A 26625-nucleotide genomic window follows, 5' to 3' on the forward strand; every position below is an offset into this window, starting at 1 on the left:
ACAACTTGGATAGATTTCAAGGAAATGAGGCTCAGTAAAAAGAAAAAAAATCCCAAAAGGTTATATACTGTATGATTCCATTTATATAAGATTCTTGAAATGCCAAACTTACAGATATAAATAACATATTAGTGGTTGTCATGGGTTAGGGATTGAGAGATGGGGAAAAGAGGTGGGTGTGGCTATAAAAGGATAGCACAGGGAGCCTTGTGGTACTGACACAGTTGTGTATGTTGAATTTAGTGATAGTTACATGAATCTACACATGAATTGAAATTGCATAGAACTATACACACACACAAATGAATACATGTAAAACTGGTGAAACCTGAGTAAGTTCTGTGGATTGTACCAAAGTCACTTTCCTGGTTTTGCTAATGTACTATGTTATATAAGATGTTACAATTGCAAAAAACTGGATGAAAGGTACATGGAACCACCCTGTAGTATTTTTTCTGGCTTTCCAAAGTTTATTTTATATCATATTTTTGAAAATTCAGTTACCTATTTTTATAAATGTATCCATTAGCATGCCTTTGGCTGCAAGTAAAAGACAATACATATAAAAAATATTAGGTAATTTTTTTTTTTCTGTCTCACTAAAGAATGCAAGAGACAGAGAAGTTTTAGGGTTGGTTAATTCACCATTTCAGAATGGTCACTGTGCCTGTTTGGATGTATTATGTCCACCAAAATCCATGTTCTTTGATGCAGTCTTGTGGGGGCAGATGTATTAGTGTTGATTAGGTTTGAACCTATTGATTCAGTGTTTCCATGGAGATGTGACTCAGTCAACTGTGGGTGGACCTTTCATTGGATTATTTCCATGGAGGTGTTGCCCCACCCATTCAGAGTGGGTCTTTATTGGATTACTGGAGTACTTTAAAAAGAACCACAAAGTGATTGGATCCTGTAGACAGCATTTTGAGTGAAGTACACCAGAAACAAAGGCAAACACTATAATGTCTCACCAATATGGACTAACTACAATGTGTAAACTCAGAATTGAATCTTAGAGCACAGCCTAACAGGGAAATGATTATTGTAATGGTCCCTAGATTGTAAGCTCTTAGAGCAGTCAAATCTATTCCTGAATTGTAATGGCTATCTCCAGACTCTGAGATATTGATCCCTTGGTGTATAACCTGATTGGTCTCTGGAACATTGGGTATTTGTGTGACACCTGAAACTCAGAACTAGAGCTCGGCAGATATGAATGTCAGTATTAATGCATACAGCAACTGTTAAAAAAAAAGCTGAAAAAGAGCCCAGACTTCAGTAAGAGATATGAATGAGGCAAATCTGGTTAAGACTAGGGCAAATTGGGCCAAAGGGTAAAGGTTGAAACCGACTGTGTGTTAAAACTTCAACTTCCATGTGTGACAAAGGGAAGAAATGTTTACTTGGTGTAGGATCTATATTTTCTAAACAATGTAACTTCTACAGTCAGTTTGTTCAAACACCACAATTACATGGAATTTGAATAGGAAGTGAGATATGGTAGGTCTGTACAGGTTAGAGTGAAATAGCAACACATCCCAAAGTGATTTGGGTGGAGAATAAAAGTATATATTTGGTGCCCCCTGAGGAGCTGGGGAGGATGCGGAGGTGTTGGACTTCCTCACCTGGATTGTTGCTGATGTTCTCACAAACACTGGGGACTGACAGCATGACATGCTGAGCCCTCTGTCTTGGGGCTTGCCCCTATGAAGCTTGTCACTACAAAGGAGAGGCTAAACCTGCTTATAATTGTGCCTAAGAGTCTCCCCTGAGAGCCTCTTTGTTGCTCAGATGTGGCCCTATCTCTCTACGATCACCTTGGCAAGTGATCTCACTGCCCTCCCCACTACGTGGGACCTGACTCCCAGGGGTGTAAATCTCCCTGGCAATGCAGGGTATGACTCCCGGGGATGAACCTGGACCTGGCATCATGGGATTGAGAACATCTTCTTGACCAAAAGGGGGATGCAAAATGAAACGAAACAAAGTTTCAGTGGCTATGAGAGTCCAAATGGAGTGAAGAGGTCACTCTGGTGGACATTCTTACACACTATATAGATAACCCTTTTTAGGTTTTAATGTATGGAATAGCTAGAAGTAAATATCTGAAACTACCAAACTCCAACCCAGTAGCCTTGACTCTTGAAGATGATTGCATAACAATGTAGATTACAAGGGGTGACATTGTGATTGTGAAAACCTTGTGGATCACACTCCCTTTATCCAGTGTATGGATGGATGAGTAGGTAAGTGGGGACAAAAACTAAGTGAAAAATAGGGTGGGATTCGGGGGGGGATGATTTGGGTGTTCTTTTTTACTTTTAGTTTTTATTCTTATTCTGATTCTTTCTGGTATAAGGAAAATGTTCAAAAATAGATTGGGGTGATGCATGCACAACTATACGATGGTGCTGTGAACAGTTGATTGTACACTATGGATGATTGTATGGTATGTGAATATATCTCAATAAAACTGAATTAAAAAAACAGATTGGGATGATGAATATACAACTACATAATGGTACTGTGAACAGCTGATTGTATACCATGGATGATTGTATGGTATGTGAATATATATCAATAAAACTGAATTTTAAAAAAAGGCACAAAGGCCCAGATGCAGAGCAACCGAGAGTAACATTTTGAAGAGGAGCTGCAGCCAAGAGAGGACAAAATGCCCCAAGAACAACATTTTGGAGAACACCATTTTGAAACACAAACTGAGAGCAAGTGGACACCAGCCACATGCCTTCGGAGTTCACAGAGGTTTTCCAGACACCAATGTCCATCCTTCAGTGAAGGTACCCTATTGTTGATGCCTTACCTTGGACACTTTATGGGCTTAAGACTGTAACTTTGTAAACAAACTCCCTTTTATAAAAGCCAATCCATTTCTGTTATTTTGCATAACGGCAGCATTAGCAAACCAGAACAGTCACCAAGGACCAAGGTTCTTGCCATCTTTATGCTCTTTCATTCCCAGAATTTTTGCTTTTGTCCTAAAACTGCCCACTCTTGGTTCCCTTCTAATCCTTTCTTTACACTGAATTATCATAATCTTCTTTTTCTTTTCTAAATCATCAACTGACGATGTCTTTAACCCACTTAACATCATTCGTTAATTCTGTCAACCCCAACAGGATGAAGTCCTTGGTCTAACTCCTTGGCCTATTTTCCACCATTTCCTGCAGAACTTTATACTTGACCCCTAGCTGTTTATTGTTCTCTAAACTCTATACTATTTCTTACTCTGTTTATGAAGACCCTTCAGCCTGGGATGCCCTTGCTTTCCACTTTTGCACCTACCCATTTCATCTAACAAATTGCTTCTCATCTTTGAAGAGTCATTTTGGACATCATGTCTTTCTCCTGGAAGGTTTCTGGTGCCATGGACCCCAGATGGCATCATGTGCTCCTCCTCAGAGCCACCATCATGCCCTGTGCCTATCTTCATTAGGGTTGCCAGGCTCCAGTGATGAAGTGAAGACATGGTATATTTGCTTCCTCAGCAGTAAAGCATTTTAAAATGCAAATCGTTGAGTTTCTCAACATTCCAAACAACATTGAAATACAATGTTTCTTAAAAAATAAATTATAAAAGCCTAGCCAAACAATAAATACAAATTATATATATGAATTTCCATAACTCCAACCATAGTCTGGTATTTTTAATTGAGAACATCTGGAAACCAGTCTCTATATCTCTGCTGTATAGACTCTGATCTCCTTGAGGGTGGAGGTTTCTTATCCTGATGCCAACCACACAGTAGAAGCTCAATATATATTTGAAAAAAATGAATGGAAGACTAGAATAAATGTGATTTTCAGGAAAAATATCTCCTCCTATCACAATCCCAGCCTTTAAATAAGAATCCTTTCATCATCTCTACTCCCCTTCCCAGAAGAGGAAAGATACTCCATCCTATATACCTCAAGCATCATAGTCATGATAGGCCAAAAAGTCTATAGTATGAGTATTGTAGGAGTGAGCTACAGAAGCAATAAAGAGCTATTGAAAAAACAAATAATCAAAAACTCCAAACCCAAGGCATAGTTGTATGTAGGGAGTTTTTGAATGTCAATTGTTTGTATCTCAGTGACAGTCTGTATATACCATATTTTTATTTCTCTGAGGCTGTGATGCTTTGGAAATGAAAGTCCTGTTAGGCAAATAGTAAAAAATAGCTTCCCAAACTGCTGATTATTCATGAAATGTTTCCATTTATCTCTGAATCATAACATAGCTAACTATTGAGAAATCGAGTTATTGTTGAAGCCTGAGGAGGTTTTCTTGTTTTCTTCTATCAAGGCATATATTCCCTAGTATCAAATGTTTCCTTCTCAGCTTCATTACTTACCCACTCACATTTTTCTCTCTTTTAGTGTTCCATGAAGCTTTATGCTAAATGCTTTTTTTTCTTTCACTTTTCATAAAATGAAGAAAGAAATTTATAAGCTATTTGGGGAGAAAAAGGAATATCAATGTAATAATCATTTAAAATTATGTTGACATGAATCTACAGCATTCTCTTTCATCTTTTGATGATGTTAATGGAAAAGAAAACTAGCAAATTCAAATATTTGCATAAGTCAAACGCTTGAAAATAACGGCTGTTAGTCTAATCACTCCATCCAAAGTTTGAGGGGGCATGTTTTCCTAATAAAGCTATTTAAGCATTATATGTGAAAGCTCCCTACATAATGGTATGTACATATGTAAGTAGGGTAGTTTCTCCTACTTCACACCCCGAACCTTGAGCCAATACTAAATATTAAGATGAGCAATGAACAGTCCTCATGGAACCTGATGCAATTAGCTAATAGATTCAGGAATCGTGCTTTCTCATCCTGTTGTTGGAACTTAAGATTGCTTTGGAGCCAATTACTTAAGCCTATTTGCTATCCTTCCTGTTAACAGAATAAAAGAAAAAATAACAACAACTAAGAATCTACAGGGTAGATTCTACACCAAACAAATTCTAACACTGTAAGAATAATTCCACTCTCTACTTTAGGCAATTTGTCTAGACTTTTAACAGTCTATATTACTTTCCCCTCATTGTTAGGAAGTTCTTCCTTGTATTATACTAAAATCTGGTTCATACTGGCAGCGGAGGGTGGTAATTAAGAGTATGGTATCTGGAGACAATCTTGGATGACTCCTCACCGGCAATAACACTTAGGAGGTGACCTAATTCGCCTAAATTTCTATTTCCTCAGCTTGTCAGAAACTTCATCTCCATTCGTGCCTGAACTTCTGTTCTTATGAGTCAGGAGGCTGGCAGCTTAACCTGGCAGAAGCTGCCAGTTGCTACACAAGCCAGTAGGAAGACAGAACTAGAAATCTTGGTGAATTGTTGGAGGCACAGAGTGGACCAGCTCCAGAGTGTAAAGCCCCTGGGGGCCACAGCCATGGGGGATTCCCACCTTCCTGCTGGCTTTTCCTTCAGAAACCCCACCAGGCTCCCACAGAGTCACAGGATGGGGAGAATCTAGCTCTCCCCTATGGCACTAGCTCTATATTACTTTCAAAATTATCAGATAATCAGAATATTTTAAAGACATTATACTTGGTGATTCTGTCATCTTTTAAAAATTTTATTGTTAAATATAGAACATAAATTTTCTCATTTTAACCGTTTTTAAGTGTGTCATTTGGTGGTGTTAATTACATTTACAATGTTGTGAAACCTTTACCACCACCCATTACCAAAACTTTCATCACCCAAAACAGAAACTCTGTGTACCTATTAAGCAATAATTCCCCCTCCCAGCTCTCCCCATCCCTTGGTAAACTTTAATCTACTTTCTAGCTCTGTGAATTTACATATTCTGGATTTTTCATATAAATTGAATCCATACAGTATTTATCATTTTGTTTCTCGCTTATTTCATGCAACATAGTGTTTTCCAGGTTCATCCATGTCATAGCATGTATTGGCTCTTCATTCCTTTTTATGGTTGAATAATATTCTACTTAGGGATATACCACATTTTGTTGAATATCCATTTATCTGCAGATGGACACTTGGGTTGTTTTGGCTATTGTGAATAATGCCACTATGAATATTGGCATACAAGTATCTGCTTGAGTCTCAGTTTTCAGTTCTTTTGGTTATAATCCTAGAAGTGGAATCACTGAATCACATGGTGATTCTATGGTTAACTTTTTGAGGAGCTGCTAGACTGTTTTCCATTTTACATTCCTAACAATAATGTATGAGGACTCCAATTTATCCACATCCTTGCCAACATTTACTTTTTTTTTTTAATAATAGCCATCCTAGTAAGTATGAAGTGGTTTCTCACTGTAGTTTTGATTTGTATTTCCCTAATCACTAATGCATCATTTCACATACTTATTTACATCTTCTTTTATGAGGACAAGTGAGGGATTCAATTATATTATATTATACATGGAAAGTGGGATATTGGTGTAAGAATTTATAAATAATTGATTTAGTCCTTCCCCCAAAAAATGTAGATATTCATTAATTCTATAATTGCTTCGTGCCTACTGCGTCAATACACTGTGCCAGGAAGTGTGAGAGTCAAGAACATCTGTGAAGTGGGAAAAGCCCTCAAAAGGTTATCAGAACACCTAGGACGATACTTAAGAGGCACTACCATTTAACTCTTGTATAACCTTTACCAAATCATCTAACATCTAATTTAGTGTCTCCAGTTTCTTCACCCATGAAATACAGAGGTTGAGTTAGATGACTGCTCCATTCCAATGGTAGATTGCAAAAATAGCCACACTTCTCTATCCTTCCCTTTATGCAAGGCGACTTTGCAGCTCCTTGCTTCAAGAGGTGGAATCTATTTCCCTACCTCTTGAATCTGGTCTAGCTTTGGCCGATAAATAGACTGCATCAGAAAAGCTGAAGATCACTAGAAAAGGTAAATATAAAAACCTTTATGTTTAAATATAAATATAATTTAAATATAAAAAATGTATAACAAGCTTTTTTAAGTAACTTTTTTTAATAGAATGAGTTAAAAAAAAAAAAAAAAAGAGGGAATTTATCCTTTTGAAATTCTACAAATATCCCCAGAACTGTTACTAAAGCAAAGCTATTATTAGAACCTACTGCAGCCAGGAACACTACCTTGACAAAATCTTAGCAGTGTCTCAGAAGGGGGAAATCAGGAGTGGAATATTTATATGGCTTTCCAGTCTGAGTTCAAGTGGTTTAAGATGGGTCTTTCATAGTGACACATCCCAGAGTAATTTGGGCAGATAATAAAAAATATATTTACAGCCTCCCCCCTCCCCAGCCCCGAGGATCTGGGGGAAGGTGCAGATGTGTTGGACTTCCTCACCTGGTCTGGTGTTGATGTTGTCACAAACATTGGGACTGGCGGTTTGATGTGCTGAGCCCTCGATCATGGGTCATGCCCTTATGAAGCTCGTTACTGCAAAGGAGAGGCTAAACTTGCATATAATTGTGCCTAAGAGTCTCCCCCCGAGTACCTCTTTGTTGCTCAGATGTGGCCCTCTCTCTCTCTAACTGAGCCATCTCGACAGGTGAACTCACTGCCCTCCCCCCTACGTGGGACCCGACTCCTAGGGTTGTAAATCTCCCTGGCAATGCAGAATATGACTCCCGGGGATGAATGTGGACCCGGCATCATGGGACTGAAAGTATCTTCTTGACCAAAAGGGGGATGCAAAATGAGACGAAATAGCTTCAGTGGCTGAGAGATTTCAAATGGAGTCAAGAGGTCACTCTGGTGGACATTCTTACGCACTATATAGATAACACCTCTTAGGTTTTAATGTATTGGAATAGCTAGAAGTAAATACCTGAAACTACCAAACTCCAACCCAGCAGTCTGGACTCCTGAAGACAATTATATAATAATGTAGACTACAAGGGGTGACAGTGTGATTGTGAAGACCTTGTGGATCACACCCCCTTAATCTAGTGTATGGATGAGTAGAAAAATGGGGATAAAAACTAAAGGACAAATGGGGTGGGATGTGGGGGATGATTTGGGTGTTCTTTTTTCACTTTTATTTTTTATTCTTGTTCTGGTTCCTTCTGATGTAAGGAAAATGTTCAGAGATAGATTGTGGTGATGAACGCATAACTATGTTATCATACTGTGGACAGTGGATTGTATACCACAGATGATTGTATGGTACGTGAATGTATTTCAATAAAACTGAATTTAATTAAAAAAAAAGTCACAAATATACACATTAACTGCTTTGGAAGTGAAAAAAAAAGATGGGTCTTTCAAGGCAGGAAACTGACGTATTGGGCAAAGTGTGTGATAACAATTGTTTCGGATTGGTGGGTACAGAGAAGAGAGGATCTTGAATTTACTTGGGAAGTAAATTGTGGTTGGTACCCACAAGCTACTTGCCTATGAAAGCAGTCTGTTGTGTCAGATAAATTGATCTGTGGGAATTTTCTTAAGTGAACAGTGAAGTTATTTATTTATTACAGTATTATCCTTTACAGGCAAAATTTCCTGGAACCAACAGCCAAGTCAAGTTGACATAGGTGGTTTTCTTTCTCATTCTTTATATAGTTTATCTGTGCTTTCTTTTTTCCTTTATCAATTTTTCCAAAAGTTTGTTTATTTTGTTAATATTTTCATAGAACCAACTTCTGAATTTGCCTCTCTTTATTGTACCTTAGTTTTCGCTTTCATTCATTTCTGTTCTTATTTTTATTATCTCCATCCCTCTTCTTACCTTGGTATTTATTCTGGAGTTGTATTTATAATTTCTCAGGTTAAACCCTTATCTCATTAATATTCAGCCATTCTTCTTTTCTAATATATACTTAAAAGCCATAAATTCCCAGAACCACTTTTGCTGCATCTTACCAGTTTTGATATGCAGTTTTTTTTTATTTATCATTCAGTTCTAATTTTAGTTTCCAGTATGAATTCTTCTTTGACACATGAATTATTTTGCATGTGTTTTTAAATTTTGCATTTAAAATATTATCTTTTGCTATTGACGCCTATTTTGATTGTGTTATGGTCAAAAACATAGTGTCTTTGATACATATCCTTTGAAATTGGTTGACATAGTACATAACCAATTATTGCAAATGCCCCTTGTATGTTTGAGATAAATGTGCTTTCCCTAATTATGCAGAATTCTGTGTCATTTCGTTTGTTCAAGTATATTAACTGTGTGTTTGAAACTTTGCTAATATTTTAATGTCTGCTTGACCTACCAGTAATTGAAATACTACCTTTTTATGGTTGGCTCGTCAATTTCTCTCTATAGTTCTAATAATTTTTTTATTTATATATATTTGAGGTTATTTTATTAGGTTTGAACCTATGTTTAAAATTGATAAATATATATTCTTGCTTATTTGAACTTTTATCCAAATGTAATGATCCTCTCTATAAGGTGCTTTGTATTAAAATCTATTTTCTCGATATTAATTTGCATATACCAGCTTCATTTTGTTCAGTATTTGCTAGATATTTATTTTCTCATACTTTTTTCTTTACTTATTGCACTCTTATGCTTTAGATATGTATCTTATAATTGAAATGTGGCTTATTAATTTTTAAAAATCAATCTGATAATCTTTGTCTTTTAAATGGCAAGGTTAGTTCATTTTTCTACTGTCTTATTTTCTTAATTCTATTTGTACTGCTTTTTTGTTTCTTTTTTCTCCTTTCTTGCCATGTCCTTTTTTTTTTTTTTAATTTTTTTCCCTTGCTTTTTTTCTCTCTACTGGTTTGAGAGTTATACATTTTACTACTTTTTTTTTTTTTTTTGGTTACCCTTAAACTTTTACCATGCATATTTAACTTAACAGAGTCAAAAATTAAGCATTACTGGAATTTCAGAAAACTTCATCTTTGACCCCTGTTTTGGTTTGCTAAACCTGCCAGAATGTAATATACTAGAAATGGGTTGGCCTTTACAATGTGGATTTATTAACTTAAAATTTAGGGTTCTTAGTCTGTGAAAATGTCCTACTTAAGGCATCAACAGGACAGTACCTGGACTCTAAAGACAAACTGCTGGCATACAAGACACCTCTGTCACATGGGAAGGCACATGTCTGGTACCTTCTGGCCCATTGCTCCTGGGTTTTATTGCTTTCAGCTTCTGGTTCCAGTGGCTTCCTCTCTGAGCTTCTATGGGTTCTCTCTTAGCTTCTCCAGGGCTTTTCTCCAGGGCTTTTCTCCATGAGCTTCTCTTAAAATTCATCTCTTTGCTTCTGTTTGTGTTTTACCCTCTCAAAAAAGACTCCAGTAAAAGGAGTAAGACCCACCTTGCATGAGCTTGGTTACATTTCAATTGAAATAACCTAACCAAAAGTCCTACCTACAACAGGTTTGCACCCACAGGAGTGGATTAAAAGAACATGGCCTTTTTTGAGGTACATAACAGCTTCAAATCACCACAACCCCCGCCCCGACAATTCACATATTGTTTGTCAATATTTCAATTGTTTCTTTTTTTTAACTCTAAGACATCATCGTCGTCATCATCCCTTTATACTCCATGTTGTAGATACCATTATTTATCATTATTCAACCAGTCCCCTATTGATGGATATTTAGATTGATTAAAGTCTTTTGCTATTATATATAGTTCTGCATTGAATGGCCTTGGGCTTACATCTTGTTTATATTTTTGCCATTGTGTCTTTGGTATATATATAACCTCAGAAGTGGGATTGTTAGATCAAAAGGTAAATAATATGTAATTCCATTAGAATTTGTCAAATTCCCCTTCATAAGGGTCTTATACCATTTTGTATTCCTCCCAATAATATATAAGAATGCCTGTTTCCCCATAACTTTGCCAACAGTATATGTTGTGATGGTCAGTTTTGTGTGTCAACTTGGCTAAGCTATAATACTCAGTTATTTGATCAAACACTAATCTACTTGTTGCCTTGAAGATATTTTGCAGATGTGATTAACATCTATAATCATCTGACTGACTTTGTGTAGAGGAGATTATCATGGATAATCTGGCTGGGCTCAATCCAATCAGATGAAAGACCTTAAGAACAGAATTGAAGTTTGCATTAAGGAAAAGGAAATTGCACCTGTGAACTGCAACATCCACTAAGAATTTCCAACCTGTTCTTCCTGACAGCTTGCCTTATAGATTTTAGACTTGCCTGACTAGCTTTGACAACTATGTAAGCCAATCCCTTGCAATAAATTCCATAATATATATTCATAATCATTTTCATATCCTACTAGTTCTGTTTCTCCATGGAACCCTGACTCACACAATTGTCAATCTAGAATTTTTGCCAGTCTAATAGAAGAGAAATGGTATCCAAGTATAGTTGCAATTTGCATTTCTCTTGTTATAATGAGGTTGAACATCTTTCAATATGTTTAAAGTCCATTTGTGTTTCTTTTTCTATGATCTGTCTATTCAAATCTTCTGTCTGCTTTTTTAATAGGGTTAGCCTTTGTTGTCACAGTTTTTAGAAACATTTTATATTTAGGGATATTAAACCTTTGTCTGTGAAGTCAGTTGCAAACACTTTCTCCAGTTTGTCTTTTTCTTTTATTGTGCTTGTGGTTTCTTTGTTGTTTTTTGGGTTGGTTGATTTGGTTTTGGTTCGATGTTTTTTGCCATTATTTTGCCCTCATTCTTCATGAATACATAATTCTCAATTAACAGTTTATTTTCTCTCAAGACTTAAAAATAAAATCCAGTACTTTTTAGATTTTGTTATTCCAGTTGAGACTGTGCTGCTGCTAGCCCATATAGTGATTTGATGCATATTAGAAGATTGCATTTCCCTGACATGGAGCTCCAAGTCAGGGAACAGAGCAAAGTGAACAGAATGCAAGTTGTTTTTCAGCCCCTACTTATGTCCTTGGCCATGTGCCTTTGTGCAGTGGCCTTATTTTGCAAAGGCAGCTGCCCCCAACCCATGTAAGGTCTAGCAAAAGTTTATGAAAAATAAAATGATTTAAAGCCTTATTGATTTAAGAAAATGTATACCTTAATGGCCATTTTGGATAGAAAACTGTAATTCTAGTCTCAGTTGCAGCAATTTGGGGTTCTTGGTTAATTTTTCTCTTCTTCACTATCCACATGTAACAGTGGCCAAGATTAAGGAGGACTTTGAGTAACAGATAAGCAGTTACTGTATAAGCAGTGTTATGTTGGGAATTAAGTGTTAGATAAAAAGTGCTTGACTGAAAAAATAAATCTTTATCAGCGGTGCAGAGAAACACATTTTCCCATAATGTATTCCACTAACACTAGTGTTTGGTGGTCAAATAAATTTGGGAAATTCTTATTACACTATTTCTGCCATAGAGATTTACTATGCACTGAAAAAATTCTGTAGGAAACTTTCTTTATGGAATATCCCTTAGCATCCCATAGAAAAAGTGTTCCATGAATACCTTTTTGGAAATATTGAGTAAATGAATAATGAAAAAAATGTATTGCTGATAAAATGTGTTACCCCTGGGCCAGATATTAAGGAAATTAGTAGTTCTTAACTACTCTTCTAGTGTAAGTAAGTAGTACTAATAGAACAAATGAGGAAGAAACATCATGAGGACACTACATATTTTATAACCATCTGGTCTTATTATTCTGGAACAATACTTTTTAAAGCCTTACCAGGTATGTAACCTTCAATTAGTAGAATACATATAAAAAACAAATACTTTTAAAGATTTGACATAAAAGGTTAAGATCCAAAAGGAAAATGTTCTTGTTTCCCATAATTTGTCCTTATTCCTCTACTGCCATCTCTGGGACAGCCAAAGGCAAAGTCGTACTGTGGTTTTATTTATTTTGATTTATTTGCTTGTTTGTTTCTACTTCTTCTAAAATTCTTTTCGCATATTTTTGCATATTGTGTTTGGTAATGAGAGTGATGGGGAAGATAAGAGAAAAGGATATATTATCTTCAGTTTTGAAAGGTAATTTCTTCTGTATTCAATTATATGAATGTCTTCAGAGTTACAATATGTAACCACTCAGTTAGAACATGTAATTACAGTAGGAGAAGCAGTCATACAAGATTTGTTAAATTTTGTGAACAAATCAACTATAGTAATAAATAGAAATTCTCTTTGGTTAGTTTGTTTTGATTCCCAGAGTGATGAATATTATTTGTAGACATTTTGAAAAAGGCTTGAGAGGTTAAAAAAGAAAATAAAGGAGCCTTTGGTTCATCTGCGCTCTCACGGCGGGTGTGCTGAAGAAGGCCATTGGCCTTGTGGTATTGGCTGTAAGTGATAGTCCACTTGAGAGGCTAAGAATATTGTACACAAAGATCCTTAATGTTCTTGAGCAAATCCCTAAAAATGCAGCATATAGAAAGTATACAGAACAGATTAAAAATGAGAAGCTGGGTTTTGTTAAAGCAGAACCAGATGTCAAAAAATTAGAAGACCAGTTTCAGAGTGGTCAAATAGAAGAGGTGACTCTTCAGGCTGAAAGTGAACTAAGTCTGATGAGAAAAATGAACAATAGAAACCGTGGGAGCCTTTAGTGGAAGAAACTCCCACCAATCAGTGGAAATGGCCAATAGAATCATCATTAAATAACTTCGGTGTGTTGATGGGAAAATGGTGTAATTAAATGTTCTGGTATATTATTAAAAATGTTTCCATATTATTGATGTCTTAAAATCAAGACAACTGATACAGAACATATTAAGAGGACTTATTAAAATTAGTGATTACTTCACAATTGTGGTAATAGGAACTTGTGTATCAACTTTCGATTTGTAAAGCAGTCACTCAAAATAAATTATTTCAAATATGATATTTCTTTAAACAGAAAGATGTTGGGAAGATTTGAAAGCTAATTGGAAAAATTCCTACAGACCTTCAAAGCAAAGACCGTAATCCAAAGGTGAAATACTTATAGGTGGTATTTTACCTTCAGCACATCATTTTTTAAAAATTATTACCTTAGAAAAAAAAATAGAAAAGGTACTCTATTTACTGTTGTTGTCTTACCAAATTTATAAGTCACTGCTTGAAGTGAAGTGATGAATGAAGATGTTCAAATGTGATGAAATAGTGAAAGTAGCTGGTGATAAAATTTTAAATTGTGTTTAAACTCCTTGACTCTGATCTTATGTATGTAAAGTAAAATTTAAATGTATTATTATACACCAATTACCAGACCCATTATGGGTATAATTTTCTTTTAGCCTATTTTTTTAATTATTTATTCCATTTACTGTTTTCATATTATCTTCATTTTATCATATCTTTACTATATCACAGTTGAAACACTTCTTCAAATTAGAATTCATTGAACACTCAAGGAAATTGTTTCAATATTTAGAAGAAAGATTTCTTATTGTACAGAAGTAGTTGGAAAAGCCTTTCATTTTGTCTCATTTAAGGAAATTAATTTTCTGATCCTTAGCCCTTAATTTTTTTTGATCAACCCAACCATATCCAGATAGAGGTAAATTTTTTTTAAAAAAAGAGACGTTAAGAACTCCTAAATTTATCTGGTATATATGTACAGGCATATCCTCAAAACATTTTAATCATATGGTTATAATTTCAAAGTGGAATTACTAAGTAGTTTCTAATATTAGTACAACTAGGTATCAAACAGAAGACAAATGCTATTAAAGGAAGGAAGCAGTTGGCAAGCTTAAAGTTAAAAAATAAAATAAAATAAAAATAACTTCAAAAAAAAAAACAAAAACAGAAGGAAAGAAAAAAAAAATCTCCCAGAGATAAACTGTTAGCATTTATTTAGGGGACAATCATTATGGTCGTATTTCAGTTATGTATAGTGGAATATAAATTTAACCTATGTCCCATTTTTAATATGGGAAATTTACCTTTTTCCCCCTTTCCCTTTCTTTATGAGGGGGACACCTAATCCCCTACACACAGCCTCCAAAATGCAAGCATCTTTTCTCCAAGGGAGATATTTTTGTTTCTCAGCTACTAAAACACATACCATCCCGTGATTTGGCTTAACAACAGGAATTTATTGACTAGAAGGCTTGCTTCTTCCCACAGTCAGTATCTCCAGCTGGCCAGCAATCTTTGAGGCTTCCTAGGCTTTTTCATCACATGACAATGCACATGGATGTGTCTTCTTTCTCTTCCGGGTTCTATTGACTTCCAGCTTCTGTTTACTCCCCATGATTTCTTTCTCCATCTGACTTTCACATTGTTTATAAAGGACTCCAGTAATCCAGATTAAAGCCCAATCTGATTCAGTTGGGCTACACCTTAACTGAAGTAACATCTTGCAGAGATCTTATTTACAGGGGTTCCGCACCCACCGAAATGCAGACCAAGATCAAGAACATGTCTAAACATGTACAAAATTGAATCCACCACAGACGATTTGAAGGCTAAGTCTTTCCTGCAAAAAAGATCTTGGATTTTGAGTCTCTGAAGATTTGGAATGAAAACAACTTGCCTGCAACCATATACTTAATAGGGTTAAGAACTGCAACAGTAGACTGTTCAACAAACCCTCTCTTGGGATCATAAGATGCTCATCTTGACAACCTATTCACTTAACAAACTACTATTTACTTTTTAAGACCCCCTTCAAAACCCTCACCTTGCTGTGTCTACCAATATTAAACTATTATAATATGAATTTTTCCCAATCCCAGGGAAGACCCCACTAGACTCCCCAAACTAAAAACATCTACCTTCAGCTTCTCCCTCTGAAGATCCTACCATGACTCTATAAAGGCAGTAGCCTCCCTTGCTGCAACGTAATAAACTTGACTTTGCTTAATCAATAGGTCTTTGGGGGAAGTTGACAAGATTCTGGCTTTAATGGACCTTCAAGATCTATAAGGAAAGACAAGCATATGGCTTTTGTGTTGCAGGATAAAAATAAGGACGCTGTGGGGCAAGACCTCAGGAGAATACTGAAGTAGGGGTGAGCGAGGGCATGGTTGCAGATAGTTAAACCTGGAAATAGATCCTACAAAATTGCCCAAGACAAAGAGGTACACTGCCCAGAAAGTGCCAGGTGAAATGTGCTAATTAGTTGCAGTCCACACCAGTGGATGATTGAGGTTTCATTTGCGTGAGAATCTCCCATTGAGGCACCATGAGCCTAGGCCATATCATTGTCAGTCTTAACATTTGGAGAATTATGTTGCACATAATTGCTGGCTGACTGCCCAGTGAGACAACAGGATCTTGCTATTTCTGTGTTGGTCTATCCCATGTGGGGACCTCTCATGATTCAGGATACTCAGCAGGGTGGTAAGGAAGAGGCTTGAACTAAGCAAGCCAAAGACCCCAAGCTGGAACAGTGGTTCATGAACACACTCATTACACATGGAAAAAACCTACTTGAACCAAACATCCAAAAGTTTATTTGACAAGCTTGGGGGTTTTGGAGGCTGAATGTAAGAGCCTGGAAGAGATATTACAACTATAGAGAAAAGTGAAAAAGCATCTCTTCTTTGGCCAGATATTCTAGGGCAATAACTGTTGGATATTTAAGGAAAGAGATAGAGGTAATAGCTAGCACAAAGGCTATAAAGCAGACATATGTCTGGTATTTTCGAGGAATAGCAAGGAATCAAATGTGACTATGTAGAAAGAGCAAGGGAGAGAATAGTAGGAGATAAGTGCAGAGAATGTTGAGGTGTCAGATTTTGTAGGACTTTGTAGGCCATTATAGGGATTTTGGCTTTTGTTCTCAAGAAGATAAGGAGCTATTAGAGGATTTTTTGCATAGATGAGTTATGTGCCATAAATCAGTTTTGCCCAAACAGAGTGACTCTTGAGACTTGGTGTAAGTGTAACTGGGAAGACGCCCAATTTTTTCTGCTGAATTTGAATCTGTTGAAAATTGGGTTAGAACCATGGCTGCTCAGTCCAAGAATAAAGCCAGACTGGTGGTCAGATATGAGAGATGGAGAAAGACCAGATCCTGGGGACCTTGGGCTTCTCAATTATATAAACCTACAAATTATCATTTTTGTTTAACAATTTGAGATGATCCCTCCCCTCCACCTGGAACCAAGGAGTCCTAAGTAATACCGTATGGAAGTTATAACATAACTAAAATTACATATGGTCCAGCCTTGTTATTTCTTGGCTGTAGAATTTCTCTACTGAAGGCATCAGCGCAATACAGTAGGAGAGTACAGAGACAATCTAATTATTATGTTGTCCTCCAGTTCACCTTCAGGGCATGAGTGTTTTGATGGCAGGAATAACTTATTGTGATGTTGTGCAAAGAAGCTTACCCTTGAAACTAAAAGACCTAAATCGTGGTCCCAGCTCTGCCACCATCTAGAGGGTTGGCTATTTATGAATATCTTTCATTCCAAAAAAAGAATTGAATAATAGCTGAGACCTTGATCAAAGAGCTTATTTCTCTAGGTCTTTGTTGTTGTTGTTTTAAATGAGAATGTTGGACTACATTTTTCTACAATTACCCTCATAGATTTCCTTTCACCATCATCTTCTGTGGTGTCCAGAGTTGAGTAACATTTGATGACCAGAAATAAAGGACAATTATTGAGTCTTCCCATGCTCCAAAAATTTTGATACTTGACACACTTAGAATCACTAAGATTACCTCATAAAATCCATAGTAAACTCTCATTTTATAGAATAGCATTTGAACTGGAATGCCAGTTTTATAGAACAAAAATGATTGCAGCAATCTGTAGGTTTAGATATGTCAAAGGCCCAGGAGGTGACAATAAAAATATACCTCAGCCACTTCACAGCAGTTCACGCATCCTTTACACATCAGCATTACACTGTAAACCTTCAAGTTCCTGTTTAATAGCCTTTCTGGTTTAATAGTGCCTGCTCACTTTCCCTGATGTGAAAAAGTTGCTGAGAAAAATGTTCAATATTTTCTCTTGATTTCTATCAGTTTTCTTGTTCTCCTTACTCTTGCAGGCAATTAGAACACCCACTCTCTGATCTCTGAAAGTCAAGATGATATAAAAGAAGGTAAAATGGAACACGGGCAAAGTAAGGGAGTAGAATACCAGTTTTCTTTTTGAATGGCTTCTCCTTATAGCACTGCAAAACTCTCTCTCCTAAGAAGTACATTCTGGATTTCTTGGAGGAATACTACAAGCTTTTGACAAAACCTTTGAGAATGAATATAGGATATGGAATACCTGCAGTGAATGTCAAGCTAAAGGTGGGTTGGAGGAGGAAGACAAATGAGGAGCAGGGTTGAATTCTTTCCCTTTTGCTCTCCATAATTCATCTTGCCACTGTTGAAAGGAATTTTTACATCTTTTGAGCTTCTTTGTAGCTTTTGCTATATATTGTTAGGGCAAACCACCAGTTATCATTAAAATAAAAATTACTTTTTGTGGAATAACCTTTAAAACAACCTGTTCTATAAACACAAATCTAAGGAACCATGAAGGGTTAAATCATAAAATTCCATCTGCAGGGATATTGCCCTACTTCAGCTTAATAATGCCTAGAAGTTCCTTAGGAAATAGAGGATCCATTTCCTTCACTCTCTCCCAATCAAATCCATCATCAGTTCATGTCAATTCTACCTCCAAAATGTATCTCGACTCCATCCACTTCTCTCCATGTCCACTGCTACCATCCTAGTTGAAGGAAAAACTGTAATAGTTTCCTGTCTTCAGATGCATTCTTGCTCTCATTCACTCTATCCTCCACACAGCTACAAAGATGGTCTTTTAAAAATGTAAAAAAGATAATGTCCTTCCCCCACTTAAAACTCTCCAGAGACTTTGTATTGCCCTTGGAATAAAAGTAAAACTTCTTTCAACTGCTCTGATCTTGGTTGTTCTTATCTCCTACCACTTGCCCCTTTGCTCAAGATGCTCCAGGGCACTGGCGTTCTTTCAGTTTCTTGTTCCATCTTGAAGTCTTTGCATTGAAATTCCTACTGCTTAGAATTTTCTTCCCCTGGCTCACCTCATGCCTGGTTCGCTTTCATTATCAAGGCTTCAGCATAAATGCTTAACGCCTCAGAGATGTCACCATTGGCCATTCGATCTTAAAGACCAACCCTCTTCCAACTCCTCTATTTGTTACCACTTGCCACCTACACACTGTAGCACTTATCATCCTCTGTCATTACCCTGTTTGTTGATTTGCTAATTTACTACTTTTCTGCCTTTCCACATTAGAATTATATTCTCTTAAAGGGCAGAAACTTTGCCTTCTTCACCACAGAAACTTCAGAACCTAAACCAGTGTGTGCTTTTAAATAGCACACAGTAAATGTTTATTGAATTAATGAATAAATGTAGCTGAACTTACCTAGAAATATCTTTATAAAAAGATAGTGAGAGCAGAGGCGGGGAAAGATGGCAGCATAGAGAGGAGTGGAAGCTAAGTAGTCCCCCTGGAACAACTACAAAAAACCGGAAACAACTAGTAAATAATCCAGAATAACTGCGGAGGGACAAACGAGACCAGCCACTCATCATACACCAACCTGAATTGGGAGGAATGCCCAAGAACACAGCATAAAATCTGTAAGTAAAACCTGCGGATCCAAGTCGTGAGACCCCCTCCCCCATAGCCTGAGCTGCAAAGCCTCATGATACCAGAGAGAAGCTCTCGCCCAGCAAGCGAATATAGCTCAGCTGAGCTCCAACTGGGGTTTTAAGTAGTGAGTGTGAACTGCTCACTACAGGTACGCATCCCCCAAAAACAGACAGAGGCTTTGGGTGATTACTGACCTGGGAGAGCCAGAGGGTCGCCTTGGACTGGGTGTGAAGGGGACTATCTGTTTTTTTTTTGGCTCAGTGGAGAAAGCCCCAGTCATTTTCAGTTTCCAGGGCTGTGACTCAGAGAACGGTGGAGACAGCACAAGCAGAAAGAGAGTGAGACCATTGAAATGCTAATGACCTCCACCTGGGGGCTCTGTCTTCTCTAGGAGGAAAGGGGTGGGGCCCTTTCCATTCAGAACCAGACCCCAGAGCCTGGGGGAACACGGCCATACCTCCTCACACCAGTCAAGAATTATAGGCTAACAGGCATCAACTGCTGGGCAGAAAAGCACAGTGACCCGAGGCATCAAAGGGTGGAGCAATTTTCTAAGACACACCCACAGGGAAACCAGATACTGAATATTTCTTCCCTCTGGGACCTGAGCCTGTTCTGGTCTGGGAAAACCTGATTTGGATAACCAAGGAAACCATGCCTAGACAACAGAAAATTACAACCTACACTAAGAAAAACAAAGTTATGGCCCAGTCAAAGGAACAAACGTACACTTCAACTGAGATACAGGAATTTAAACAAATATTGCTAAATCAATTCAAAAAGTTTAGAGAAGATATTGCAAAAGAGATAGAGGCTGTAAAGGAAACACTGGGCATATATACGGCAGAAATCAAAAGTTCAAAAAAACAACTAGTAGAATCTACGGAAATGAAAGGCACAACACAAGAGATGAAAGACACAATGGAAACATACAACAGAAGATCTCAAGAGGCAGAAGAAAACACTCAGGAACTGGAGAACAAAACACCTGAAAGCCTACATGCAAAGCAGCAGATGGAGAAAAGAATGAAAAAATATGAGCAACGTCTCCAGGAACTCAAGGATGAAACAAAGTACAATAATGTACTTATCATTGGTGTCCCAGAAGGAGAAGAGAAGGGAAAGGGGGCAGACGCAATAATAGAGGAAATAATTAATGAAAATTTCCCGTCTCTTACGAAAGACATAAAATTACAGATCCAAAAAGCACAGCGTACTCCAAACAGAAGAGATGTGAATAGGCCTACGCCAAGACACTTAATAATCAGATTATCAAATGTCAAAGACAAAGAGAGAATCCTGAAAGCAGCAAGAGAAAAGCGATCCATTACATACAAAGGAAGCTTAATAAGACTATGTGTGGATCTCTCAGCAGAAACCATGGAGGCAAGAAGGAAGTGGTGTGATATATTTAAGATATTGAAAGAGAAAAACCGCCAACCAAGAATCCTATATCCAGCAAAGCTGTCCTTCACATATGAGGGAGAGCTCAAAATATTTTCTGACAAACAGACAATGAGAGACTTTGTGAACAAGACACCTGCCCTACAGGAAATACTAAAGGGAGCACTACAGAGTGATAGAAGACAGGAGTGCGTGGTTTGGAACACAATTTTGGGAGATGGTAGCACAACAATGTAAGTACACTGAACAAAGATAACTATGAATATGGATGAGAGAGGAAGGTTGGGAGCATGTGAGACACCACAAGAAAGGAGGAAAGATTAAGACTGGGACTGTGTAACTTGGTGAAATCTAGGGTATTCAACAATTGTGATAAAATGTACAAATATGTTGTTTTACAAGGGAGAACAACCAAATTTCAACCTTGCAAGGTGTTAAAAATGGGGAGGCATTGGGGGAGGGATGCAATCAGCATAAACTAGAGACTGTAACTAATAGAATCATTGTATTATGCTTCCTTTAATATAACAAAGGTGATATACCAAGGTAAATGCAGATAAGAGGGGGGGATAGGGGAGGCATGTCAGACACTTGACATTGGTGGTGTTGTCTGATTCTTTATTCTACTTTGATTTAAGGTTATTTTACCTTTTGCTGCTTCCTAGCTGTCATTTTTTTTTTCCCTCTTTCTTTTGCCTCTCTGCCTTCTTTGACTCTCCCTCCTGCCTTGTGGAAGAAATGTAGATGCCCTTATTTAGATAATGGTGAAGGTGGTGAACACATAAATGTATGACCACGCAGAGAACCATCGATTATTTACTTGGGATGGAATGTATGGTGAGTGAACAAAACCATATTAAAAAAAAAAAAATGAGTGGATAACAAAACCTCGAGGGCAATATAGTGAGTGAAATAAGCCAGACACATAAGGACAATTATGGCAGGGTCTCACTGATAGGAATTAATTATAATATGTAAACTCATAGACATGAAATATAAGGTACCAAGATATAGGACGAGGCTTAAGAATGGGGAGTGGTTGCTTAGTATGAGCAGAATGTTCAACTAGGATGAACATAAATGTTTGGAAATGAACAGGGGTGTTGGTAGCAAGATGTGAGAATAACTAACAGTGCCGAATGGTGTGTGAATGAGGTGGAAAAGGGAAGCTCAGAGTCATATATGTCACCAGAAGGAAAGTTGGAGGTCAAAAGATGTGAATGTTTAAAACTGAATCCTATGGTGGTCAACTGTACAAACAGTGGAATTCGCTTCCATGAACCAGAACAAATGTATGACAATACAATTAGAAGTTAATAATAGAGGGGCATATAGGGAAGAACTATATACCTATTACAAACTATATACTACAGGTAGTAGTATTTCAACATTTTTTCATAAACAGTAACAAATGCACTATATCAATACTAGGAGTCAACAACTGAGGGGGGTTGGTTAGGGATAGGGGAGGATTAGTTTCCTTTTCTTTTTTCATCTTTCACTTTATTTCTTGTCTGGAGTAATGAAAAGTTTCTAAAAATTGAACAAAAATTAAGTGTGATGGATGCACAGCTGTATGAGGGTACCCAGGGGCAAGTGATTGTACACTTTGGCTCTTTCGATAATTTTATGGTATCTGAACAATCTCAATAAAAATGAAAAAAAAAAGTGTAACAGGAAAATGCACAATGATTTGTTAAATGTGATGGCAAACTAAAAAAAAAAAATTTAACTTCAAAAAAAAAAAAAAACAGCAGAGCTCCTTAAGACTGTTAAAGTCAAGGGAAAGAAGGAAAGACTGAGAAACTGTCATAGACAAGAAGAGACTGAGACATGATGATTAAATGCAATGTGGGATCCTGGACTGGACCCCAGAACAGAAAAAGGACATTAGTGGAAAAACTGGTCAAATCCAATTTATGTCTGGGGTTGCGTTAATAGTATGCACCCATGTTGGTTTCTTGATTTTGTCTAATGTACCATGATAATGTAAGATGTTAGCATTAGGGAAAACTGTATGGAGTATGCAGGAATATGATCTTTGTAGCTCTCCTGTAAATCCAAAATTATTCAAAACCAAAAAGTTTATTTTTAAAATCTGCTGAAAGCTAGATGCTTATAAACATATTTATTAACTTTCTGACCATCTTATGCAATTCTATTCTTTTCTCAATTCACTCCAGCCATACTGGTCTCCTTTATATTCCTCAAATATACAAAGCATGCACTCACCTTAAGCCCTTTGAAATTGTTTAATTTCTCTGCATGGTATGATCTTTCTTTATATATTCATATGGTTTGTACCCTTCTTTCAAGTCTCTACTCAAAATGTAACATTATCAAGAGGATTTTTTTCACCACCTTATATAAAAACAGTTCCTTACTGTCTTTCTCTGTTTCCCTCATCCCACTTGACATTATTATTTATTTGTGAATATATTGTCTATCTCCTTTCTGCCAGATCCAATCAATTTTGATCACTGCTTTATCTCCAGCACCTAATACATAGTACCATCCAATAAATAGTTGTTGAGTGAATGGATGACTTCATATTAAAACAGACCAAAAGTCAAAAAAAAAAAAAAAGATAGAACAAATATGAAAAGCAAAGAGAGAACCCAAAGACAATTATACTGTGGAACTAGATTTGTCACTGAACCATAACAGTGGAAAGATGATACAAGACACATAATGGTGAATCAATGTTCAGGGTTCATGAGCCTGAATAACTTACATTATGGAAAAGAAAAGAATTTGACACAGATAGTCATTACATAAAATTTATATGATAAGGTGCTGCTTCAGTCTGAGGTTGTTCCTGTTTGTACAAGTTGAATTGTAAAAAATTGTGCCTTTAATACACAGTGAGCAAATGTTCCAGCATACTGTTACCAGACCAATATGGTGGATTCTTTTGCCTGATGCACTCAAATGACCAGTTCCTGAGACATCGGGGTTTCAAAAAGAGAAAGAGTTTTATTGCTAGGCATGAAGCAGGAGAACAGACGGCCTGTCGGTCCTGTTCTAGTTTGTTAATGCTGCCAGGATGCAAAACACCAGAAATGGATTGGCTTTTATAAAAGGGGGTTTATGTGGTTACACAGTTATAGTCTTAAAGCCATAAAGTGTCCAAGGTAATGCATCAACAATCGGGTACCTTCACTGGAGGATGGCCAATGGAGTCCAGAAAACCTCTGTTAGCTGGGAAGGCACGTGGCTGGCGTCTGCTCCAAGTTCTAGTTTCAAAATGGCTTTCTCCCAGAATGTTCCTCTCTAGGCCACAGCTCCTCTTCAAAATGTCATTCGCAGTTGCTCTTGGGGTGTTTGTCCTCTCTTAGCTTCTCTGGAGCAAGAATCTGCTTTCCACAGCCGTCTTCAAACTATCTCTCATCTGCAGCTCCTGTGCTTTCTTCAAACTGTACCTCTTGGCTGTAGCAACCTTGCTCCTTCTGTCTGAGCTTATATACTGCTCCAGTAAACTAATCAAGGCCCATGCTGAATGGGGGGGGGGGACACACTTCCATGGAAAGTATCCAATGAAAGACCCCACCCACAGTTGAGTGATCACATCTCCATGCAAACATCCAATCAAAAGTCTTCAACCCAATCAACACCAATATGTTTCCTGCCCACACAAGACTGCATCAAAGATAACAGCGTTTTGGGGGACATAATACATCCAAACCAGCACAGGTCCCAAATCTGTCTCCCTAAACTACAGTTATTCTGATAGTTTTAAAGCATCAAAAGAAGGACAGGTTATGGGATAATGAGTACAATGTCCCCAGATTATGTAATTAGAAGTGATTTAATTATTGAACATGCACAGATTGATTACATGCTTAGTCACAGAACATATGTAAGAAAATGGAGGCCTTAATATGATGATGGGCATGATTTTTAGTATTATAATGAGATTTAGGTGACTTGTAGGTTAAAGTCGAACCTACTGCACATGTCAGGCGGGCCCATTTTGGTTAGATCCAGCTTCGGTTATCAAGATAACTTTGGACCTGGGGTGAGTTAGTTCTGGGCTGACCCAAGACCCTTCATTAATAAACACTAGGGGCTGTCTTTAGTCATAAGACTTTGAAGTAAAACAAATGGATAAATGGGTACAAGTGAAGGTTTTAGTCACAAGGTTTTTACGATCACAAGGGCACAAGATAAAGGCTATACAATCATTATGAGAGATCAAGGCAGCTGGATGACAATTCAGGTTCCAGGTATTTCCCTTTGTCTACTTTAATATACCAGAAAGTAAAAAGGAATATCAATATAATGATTCAGTAATCATAATCGGTCCTTAAATCCTAATTTCTCAGTTACAATATCAGTGATAGTTATTTGTGGCTTTAACTCATAATTGCATAATGTGAAATTTATGCATCCTGTCTGTTGAACAGCTCTAATATATATTTAATTTATATCTACCAACCTTTGGTTAGATACAAAAATGCTATATTTCTTCTATGCCCTATCTAGTTACTAGGTTTTTTCTTTTTATTCTTTGAGCAACTCATGACGTCTAATTAAATTAAAAATTATTATATTAACATAGTTTCAGTATCATTACACCTAAAAATTAACAAGTCCTTAATATAAAATATCGAGTTAATTTTGAAATATGCCAATTGTTCATCTTTTTTTTTACATTTTTCAAAAAAAAATGATCTATATATGAGATCCACATTTTGCATTTGGTTGATACATTTCTTAAATCTCTTTTAATGTATAGGTTCCTCCTTCCTCTTTTTTTTTTTTTAACTTGCTACTCATTTTTTGAAGAAACCAATATTCTATCCTGTAGATTTTTCTACATTCTGTTTTTTACAGCTCGCATACTCATAATGTGTATCTATCCCCTGAATTTTGTGTAGCTGGTGGATACATAGACATGTTTGGTAAGATTTAGGTTTGAATTTTTGGCAAGAATATACCATAGGTAATTTTGTCTATACTTCTATCAGGAGGTACTTAATGTCTATTGTCACTCTTGTGAGATTAAGATTGATTGGTGAGTTCCCTTGTTGTTGGTCTTGTACACCCAATTGTAACACTCCCTATTATGGTTTGCTAATGCTGCCATTATGCAAAATACCAGAAACGGATTGGCTTTTATAAAGGGGGTTTGTTTGGTTACAAATTTACAGTCTGAAGGCCATGAAAATGTCCAAATTAAGGCATCAGCACAAGTATACCTTCACCGAATGAAGGCCAAGGTTGTCCAGAAAACCTCTGTTAGCTGGGAAGGCACATGGCTGATGTCTGCTGATCCCGGGTTGTGTTCCACCTCCTCTCTCAGCTCCTGAGCATTCTTCAAAATGTTGTTCTTGGGGTGTTTTGTCCTCTCTTAATTTCTCCGGAGTAAACTGTCAGCAAAAGTCTGCTTTCAATAGCCATCTCCAAAATGTCTCTCTAAGCTGCTCTGAGGTCCTTTTGTCTGTGAGCTCTTTTATAGGACTCCAGTGATTAAATCAAGACCCACCCTGAATGGACAGAGCCCATATCTCCATGAAAGTATCAAATCAAATGTTTCACTCACAGTTGATTGAGTCACATCCCTATGGAAACACTCAATCAAAGGATTCCAACGTAATCAACACTAATACATCTGCCCCCACAAGACTGCATCAAAGAACATGGTATTTTAGGGGACAGAATGCATCCAAACTAGCACACCCCAAATTTTTAGATCCTGTGAGGTTGTTCAAGAAAGGAGGATATATGCTTGAATCTACTCCTGCATTACCCAATTTTCAG

General features: G+C 37.0%; 1 pseudogene; it reads left to right on the forward strand.

Annotated features, from left to right (window-relative positions):
• The window catches only part of LOC119542646, a 31835-nt pseudogene extending 18262 nt beyond the window's left edge, over positions 1–13573 (forward strand).
• Positions 13574–26625: the final 13052 nt, after the last annotated feature.

The sequence above is a fragment of the Choloepus didactylus genome, chromosome 8 (assembly GCF_015220235.1).
Source record: "Choloepus didactylus isolate mChoDid1 chromosome 8, mChoDid1.pri, whole genome shotgun sequence".
Taxonomy (NCBI): domain Eukaryota; kingdom Metazoa; phylum Chordata; class Mammalia; order Pilosa; family Megalonychidae; genus Choloepus; species Choloepus didactylus.